Source organism: Hyperolius riggenbachi, chromosome 3 (genome assembly GCF_040937935.1).
Source record: "Hyperolius riggenbachi isolate aHypRig1 chromosome 3, aHypRig1.pri, whole genome shotgun sequence".
In the NCBI taxonomy this organism is placed as follows: domain Eukaryota; kingdom Metazoa; phylum Chordata; class Amphibia; order Anura; family Hyperoliidae; genus Hyperolius; species Hyperolius riggenbachi.
This window is the reverse complement of record NC_090648.1, coordinates 68,136,394-68,144,749: the sequence shown is the minus strand read 5'-3', so window position 1 is coordinate 68,144,749 and position 8,356 is coordinate 68,136,394. Positions and strand designations below refer to the sequence as shown.

At 48.3% G+C, this 8,356-nt stretch overlaps 1 long non-coding RNA gene across 2 annotated transcripts in view; it reads right to left on the bottom strand.

Annotated features, from left to right (window-relative positions):
• Positions 1–397: 397 nt before the first annotated feature.
• Positions 398–8,356, bottom strand: part of LOC137562716 (uncharacterized) — a 258,806-nt gene continuing 250,847 nt past the window's right edge. For both annotated transcript variants that reach the window (XR_011030171.1, XR_011030173.1), the window contains one exon: positions 398–1,075. This is a non-coding gene — a long non-coding RNA (uncharacterized lncRNA). The remainder of the gene's footprint in view (positions 1,076–8,356) is intronic.

The following is an 8,356-nucleotide window of genomic DNA, read 5'->3' as shown; positions in this document are numbered from 1 at the left end:
TACCTATACTTTTTAGGGGAAGGGCCGGATTTACCCTAAGGCACCGTAGGCACGTGCCTACAGGTGCCTCATGATGGAGAGGTGGCTTACTCCCCTCCCAGAGAGCCTTCCTTTCTCCTTCCCTATACAGAGTCCTGATGAGAGTGTAAATGAGGTTACTCGCCCTGCCCTCTGCATTCCACTGAGAAATCCCTTCAGTCAGGGGCACCTCTGTAGTGTAGTTGGTGTAGATACCAATGCTTGGGGTACTGATCTGGCCTCCTATACTTGGTGAATTGATCTAGCTACCTATACATTTAATAATGTAGCACATTCTGTTCGGGTACACTTTATATATCAGGCTCAGACTCACCAACTCAGCATTAACATTTCCATAAAACATTTTTTATTATCGGCTATGCTACACTTCTACAGGGTAATGCTTTGCCCGTATGCACGCCTCACGCACAGAGCTTTCTCTCTCCCCATATGCCGTTCAGCGTTCTCTTATTATATGTAAACTAATTCCACCTGCCCTTAGGCAATCAGCTCCATCACGTGTTCTTCTCTCTCCGCCGCACTGCAGTGGAACACTCACTGCGCATGCGCCAATCTATTCTATTGCGGTTCAAGCCTCGCCGAACAGACGCCACAGCGAACAGATCATTGGCTGATGTGAATGAATGGGACGTCACGCCCCTTCATCTCTCGCGTCTACCCGGCTTTTCCAGTTTTGCTTTGTCTTGTTCTCTCCACGTGATTGGCGTGCGAGGCTGGAGCCGCCATCTTGCTTGGGGCAGCAGCATGTAGCTGTATAGCGGATGAGGAGTTTCTTGAGCAGAGCTAGTGCATTGCTGAAACGGCTACATCATATAATAGCAGAAACAAGCACGAGACGTCATTTATGAGTTACATTCTGCCTAGCAGTTGAAAAAACTCCGAAATGTTTCGTTATGTAGCTATAAATAACCCCCTTAGTAGCAACATTGTTTCTTTTTTGTCTCTTTTGACAGGATATGGTGCTGATTCGATACACATCAAGCTGGTATTTACTTGTGCACTGATCATTTGCAAATTTTCACTGTAACGTCTGCACCTGCAATGAGAGCAATTATTATTTAGTATTTATATAGCACCGACATCATTTGCAGCACTGTACAGAGTATTTTGTCTTGTTACTTAAAGGAAAACTTAAGTGTCCTAAAAAAAATGACTTGTACTCACCCGGGGCTCCCCTCAGCCCCCTGCAGCTGAACGGTGCCCTCGCCTAGTCTCCGATGCAGCTGGACTCGCCGGCGGCCACTTCCGGTTTGGCCGCCACCGGCCGACTTGCACTCACCCGGGGCGTTCCCGGCCGCAATAGCATTAAAGAAGGCGCTATTGCGGCCGGGAACGTGGCTAATCAGCCGCGTTCCCAGCCTGTCGGCCGGTGACGGCGAAACCGGAAGTGGCCGCCGGCGAGTCCAGCTGCATCGGAGAGACACGGCGAGGGCACCGTTCAGCTGCAGGGGGCTGAGGGGAGCCCCGGGTGAGTACAAGTCATTTTTTTTAGGACACTTAAGTATTCCTTTAACTGTCCTTCAGAGGGGCTCAAAATCTATTTCCTACCATAGTCATATGTCTATGTATGCATCATGTATTGTAGTCTAGGGCCAATTTAGGGGGAATCCAATTAACTTATCTGTATGTTTTTGGCATGTGGGAGGAAACCAGAGTGCATGGAGGAAACCCATGCAGACACAAGAAAACATGCAAACTCTGTGCAGATAGTGCCCTGGCTGGGATATGAACCAGGGACACAGTGCTGCAAGGTGAGAGTGCTAACCACTACACTGTTTAATAGTTTGAGGTCTTTTTGGGGGGGATAGGGTTGCAAATAATTCAAACTGATGTAGGTGCACCTATATGGACACACACTTCAGATTCACATCACCTGAAATAATCACTGTCTTGGGTAAAAATCTAGATGTCCTCCATTATCTTCGGTCTCCCAAATCTGGCATGTTGGACTGGCTGCTCCGGACTAGGCCGCAAGCCGAGGGCTAAATGAAGTATTCTAGGGTCTCCTCCACGATTGTTGCTGTCTGAACTGGATGCCAGGCCTCTCGAGGAGTACATTTGAAATCGGCGCCGGTAGACTTGGGCGCAGGATACAGCGGTATATAGCTGATCCTGCTTCTGCACAAGTCCGGGCCGATTTAATTACTATTCCCCCTCCAGGCCGACATGGATAGTGGGGGAATGAAATAATTCGGCTTCCAGCGATTGCTGGAGGCCGAATTATTGTTTTTAAACAACTTCGGCTCCGTCTTCTGATGGAGCCGACGTTACTCGCTGAGCACTTCAATAGGAATGATTCCTATTGAAGTCTATGGAGGCGCCGGCTGCGCCCAAATCTAGCAGCGCTGAAAAGCACTGCTCCGCTCTCGAGGGCTCCATACTAGGCCATAAGCCGGAAGTCTCAACTAACTGCCATGCCTGAGGGGGATAACAGGGACTTTGTTTTTGGTGGGTTTTGAGGCTGTTAGAATACTTACAGAGCTTCCAGCGATGTCTAGCAGCCTTCCTGCAGCATCTAGTGGGCTCCTAGTGGCTTCTGGTGTCCGTGTCACATGACATGGCGGCTTGTGTGCACAAGTGAAGCCGGAAAGCCGCTAGGAGCCCACTAGATGCTGCAGGAGGGCTGCTAGATGTCGCTGGAGACTTGGTAAATATTTAGGGGGGGGGGGGGGGGGGTTGTGGTTTTTAGGCCCGCAAGCACATGTATCTGGCATTATGCAATCCCAGCCGGTGCTGGATACCGGGTAATTTACTTTAAATGTTTACAGTACCATTGTATGTTTACTTTACAACCCCCATTATCATTTGCAAAATAAATTTGATTCTGATTTTGGATCACTATTGTCTGACTGCCATTGTGATTGCAGCATTCAGGGTGTCCATCCTCCGGTCATAAAAGAACAGAACAAGCTGCTCCGCAGATTGGAAAGCAGCTTGTCTACAGCAATCATTCCTTAACAACTTAAGTAACAGCGGTCTCTGCCCCCTTAAAGTGGATCCGAGGTGAACTTACTCATTGCATAATTGTGTTCCTTTCCTATTGTTTATAGGGCATTCCTCAAGCCAAATACTTTTTTTGTTTTTTTGTTTTAATACTTTAAAGGGGAACTGAAGTAAGAGGTATACGGAGGCTGCCATATTTATTTCCTTTTAATCAATACCAGTTGCCTGGCAGCCCTGCTGGTCTATTTCTCTGCAGTAGTATCTGAATAATACCAGAAACAAGCATGCAGCTAGTCTTGTCAGATCTGATTTTAAAGTCTAAAACACCTGATCTGCTGCATGCTTGTTCAGGGGCTATGGCTAATAGTATTAAAGGCAGAGGATCAGCAGGACAGCCAGGCAACAGGTGTTGCTTAAAAGGAAATAAAAATGGCAGCCTCCATATACCTCTCTCTTCAGTTCCCCTTTAATTCCCTATAAATAAACCACACCCACAGGTTTTCAGAGAGCCTTGGCAGTAGCAAGGGCTCATGGGAGCTCAGTCTGGGCAGGAGGAGGAGGTGTTATTAGCCATTGATTTCAGAGGGAGGAGGGGGATTAGTTTTTTTTTTTCACCGGCTGAGTGCTTAACCCCCTTGGCGGTATGAAAAATACCGCCAGGGGGCAGCGCAGCAGTTTTTTTTTTAATTTTTTTTTTTTTAAATCATGTAGCGAGCCCAGGGCTCGCTACATGATAGCAGCTGCTCAGCGGCATCCGCCCGCTTCGATCGCCTTCGGCGATCTCCGATCAGGAAATCCCGTTCAAAGAACGGGATTTCCTGGAGGGCTTTCCCCGTCGCCATGGCGACGGGGCGGGATGACGTCAGCGACGTCAGGACTTCATTGGGAGACCCGATCCACCCCTCGGCGCTGCCTGGCACTGATTGGCCAGGCAGCGCACGGGGTCTGGGGGGGGCGCGCGCCGCACCATATAGCGGCGATCGGGCGCGCGGCGGCGATCCGGGTGCTGGCGCAGCTAGCAAAGTGCTAGCTGCCTCCAGCAAAAAAAAATTATTTAAATCGGCCCAGCAGGGCCTGAGCGGCACCCTCCGGCGGCTTACCCCGTGTCACACACGGGGTTACCGCTAAGGAGGTTAAGATACAGATAAGTCTGCCTCTGTGTAATGTTTACAAACATGGCTGCTGTCATTTTATCACAGGAAGAAATAATCATATTCTATTAAAGCTGTTTGCAGCTAGATTTGCTGTGTAAACTATCTAAGGCCCGGTTCACATTAGCGGTCGCCGTCCGGAATCGCCGTGCCGGAGCCGGACCGCATGTAGAACGGACGGAACGGACGCACGGCATAGCAATGAAAGCCTATGCGTCCGTTCACATGCGTCCGTTTCGTCCGGATCCGGACTCCGGCATAAGACCCAACATGCGCTATTTTTTGGTCCGGCTCCTCCGGCAGCCGTATACGGAGCGGAGCCGGACTGCACCATCCGGCCAATACAAACCAATGAGAACCGGAGAGCGCACAACACACTGGCTAAAAATCCGGATGTTCTACCCCACTTCCTATGCGTATTGTAGCGGCGATTTTGGATGGGGACACATGGGCAAGCATTTTGGAGTGGAGCAGCAGTGACTTTAAACGTGCTGGAGATGTTGGCAGTATGTCGGAGGTGGAGGTGAGTGCTAAACAGCGGAGGGCCTGATTCCACAGGTCCACCTTCTGCTGACCTCCCAGACCCCAACATTTTTATTCGGTTTCTACTATCTTTTGCCAAACGGATCCGGATCGCATCCTGATGAACACCTGATGCAACCTGATCGGATCCGGATCAGAACCGTACGGTTCCGATCCGGGTCAGGTCATCCGGTCCGTTTGGCAGAGAACCGCAAGTGTGAACCGGCCCTAAACTTTGGATAAGATATATAGACAAGTTACTTGTTATAGTTAGTGTTTTCATCTTGGATCAGCTTTAAGGACCAGAGACCGCTGGTAAAGAAACGGTGGAATCCCGACGATCGCCGCACATACCGGCTGCAACCGCTGTCACCGCCGCATGTCGGGAACCAGGGCCGCCCACTCTGCCGTCTCTATGAAGGCAGAGTTCCTGTGAGCCGGTCAGGAGCCACTTTCATTGGCTCCTGACCCAGTCTTTCAATGTAAGCCAATGGGAGTTGCTTACATTGAAAGACGGGGCCAGGAGCCAATGTAATCGGCTTCTGACCCACTCACGGGGCTCTACCGTCATAGAGACAGGCAGAGCAAGTTAGCTGCAGTGGGAGATGGCAGGGATTGAGCGGCAAGATCGGAGGGACTGACGAAAACGGCAGATGTGCGCAGCGGCGGTGAATTGAAATCTACGCCCTGACAGCCAGTTAGCCATCAAAACAGGGTGTAGATTTCAACTACGGCGGACCTTAAAGCTAATGGGAACCCACACTGAAAAAAAAAGTCCGATACTCCCCTATGGAGAGGGAGACTCTGGGTCCCATAGAGCATTCCCTCTCCTCTCCTGGTCCCCGCTGTTGCGCTGGCTCCCCCCATAGCGGTATTCAACCGTTTCGGTCAAATACTACTGTTTTTCCCGGCCGAAGGGAGGCTTCGGAAATGCTTCGGGAGCCCGAGTGCTCCCGAAGATGGGCCACTCTACACTGCGCACGCCCTCTGTGACGCACTCGCGCATGTGCAGAGGGTGCATGCGCCCACTTGCGCGTGCGCAGTATGGAGCCGCCTGTCTTCGGGAGGACTCTGCTCCCGAAGACTTCCGAAGTCCCCGCGGCGGGGGGAATTGAAAGGGCGAGCCTTAGGTGAATATCTGACTCTTTTTTTTTTTAGTAACACATGGTTTCCCATTAGCTTTAAGTAGTTAAAGGAATGGTCCAGGAAGATTATAAAGCAAAAATCTACTTACCTGGGGCTACCTCCAGCCCCTGGCAGCTGACTTGTGCCCTCGCCGCAGCTCCAGTGGCTCTCTGATACAATGTATTTATTCTTAAAAACGTGAACGCAATCGCTACACACAGCAATTTTTGTGAGCGTTTTACGTTTCTCCTTTACTTTCCATTGAGGTGGAATCGCCTCAAAAATGGTACATGCACCACTTTACTGAACGGACAGTGCACGACCCGCGCTGGATATGAACCTTCTCATAGACATTCATTGTCCACGAGGTCGGGGGGAGGGGCGTTTTTAAAAACTACACGCGGGAAAAAAAAAATCCGAAAACACTTGCAGTGTGAACAAGCCCTCAGGGCCCTTTTCCACTTGCGGCGATTGCGATGCTGAATCGCAAAATCACTAGTGATTTTTAAATCGCTACGGTTTGCTAAATAACATGGGAATCGCCGTAGGTAATTTCCACTACCGCGATTCGATTCTTGCTAAAGCGGGATTGCGTCTCGGAGCGATTTTTACCACTATTTTGCTGTGCATTGCATAGCAAAATCGCAATTGCTGGAAAAAATTAGCAACATGCTGAATCGCAATCAATAGCGTTTAGTGCAAACGCTAGCGATTGCAAGTGGAGGGCTGATTTATACTATGAGCTTTTTGAGGTTTTTATTTTTTAATTGTTAGTATTTCTAGAAGTGTAAAGGTGCTTGTGTAATAAAATGCTATGTGAGTGTTTTCACAAGAGCGATGAGCTTGTTTTTTCCATTCACAAATGCAGGACCTGCACCATTTTCGGGGCGATTGTGCTTCAAGCAAGGTACACAACCAAACCATTGCTAGGGCCTGCAATTTCCATCGACACAACATCTCCTCCAAGATCTGGCCCTTCCTAACCCCGGACACTGCCAAACTCCTTGTCCATGCCCTTATCACCTCCACCCTGGACTACTGCAACACTCTCCTGTCAGGCCTTTCTCAGAACCGCATTGCCCCCCAACAATCCACCATTAATGCAGCAGCCAGACTAATCTACTCCTACCACCGTTATGTCTCTACGACTACCCTATGCAAATCCCTCCACAGGCTTCCAATTCACTTCAGAATCCGCTTCAAGATCATATGTTTGGCCTACAAATCTATACACAAGTCCGGCCCGACCTACATCTCTGACCTGGTCATCAGACACACACCTTGTTACTGCCCACTTTTCGCCTCCAACAACCTCCACCTAACCACCCCATGCATCTCGCACTCCTATGCACGACTACAGGACTTCACTAGAGCTGCCCCCATCCTGTGGAACTCTCTCCCACTGCCCATCAGGCTTTCCCCCTCCTTCAACACCTTCAAAAAAGTCCTCAAAACTTACCTCTTCAAGGAGGCCTACCTCACTTCAATGTTGCCCTAATTCTCTCTGCCGAACATCTTAAAGAGGAACTCCAGTGAACATAATGTAATAAAAAAGTGCTCCGATTTTACAATAATTATGTATAAATGATTTAGTCAGTTTTTGACCATTGTAAAATCTTTTAAATCCCTGATTTACATTCTGACATTTATTACATGGTGACATTTTACTGTGGGCAGGTTATGTAGCTGCTGCATGCTTTTTTGGCAGTTGGAAACAGCTGTAAACAGCTATTTCCCACATTGCAACAGGGTTCACAGACCGGAAACTGCCATGAGTACGTCAGAATTTTTGTGGGGGGGTGGGGGGTTTCACCACAATATCAACCATACAGCACCCCCTGATCATCTGTTTGTGAAAAGGAATAGATTTATCATGTAAAAGGGGTATCAGCTACTGATTGGGATAAATTCAATTCTTGGTCGGAGCTTCTCTTTAACACAGCCCCCTCCTTTCGTGTCACCACCCACTCCCTCTAGATTGTAAGCCTTTGGCAGAGTCCTCTTTCCTTGTGCATCTTACTTGATTGTTCACTTTACCCAGAATATGTGACCTTGTATTAATGGCACGACCAGTCCAGTGTATGATCTGGCATAGTATTACTACCTGTATTGTGTTGTGTATCTTATTGCTTATTACCTGCATTGTGCTGTCGGTCACCTGTTATTGTCTGAAATCCTATGTATTGTACAGTGCTGTGTTATATGTTGGGCTATATAAATCCAGTAAATAATAATAGTAGGAAAAATTGCAAAATTTAAAAGCAATTTGAACAGTGATTCTGTGAGTGTTTTTCAAGCAAATTTGCTTTAAAAGACATTCAGTTCAGGGTCAGAGTGCACCTTTCAGCTTGTCTGCACACGCAAAATCGCAAAACAAAATAAAAAGCACACAAAATTGCTTGCCAAAAAACACAAATCGCTCTAAAAATGCCAGGAATCACTTAACAAAATTGCTCACAAAAGGGCTTTGCGATTTGTAGTGTGAACTAGGCCTTAAAGGGGTTCTTTCGCGAAAAAAGTAGGCAGTTAAAAAATGTGACAGATGACAGGTTTTGGGCCAGTCCATCTTTTTAAGG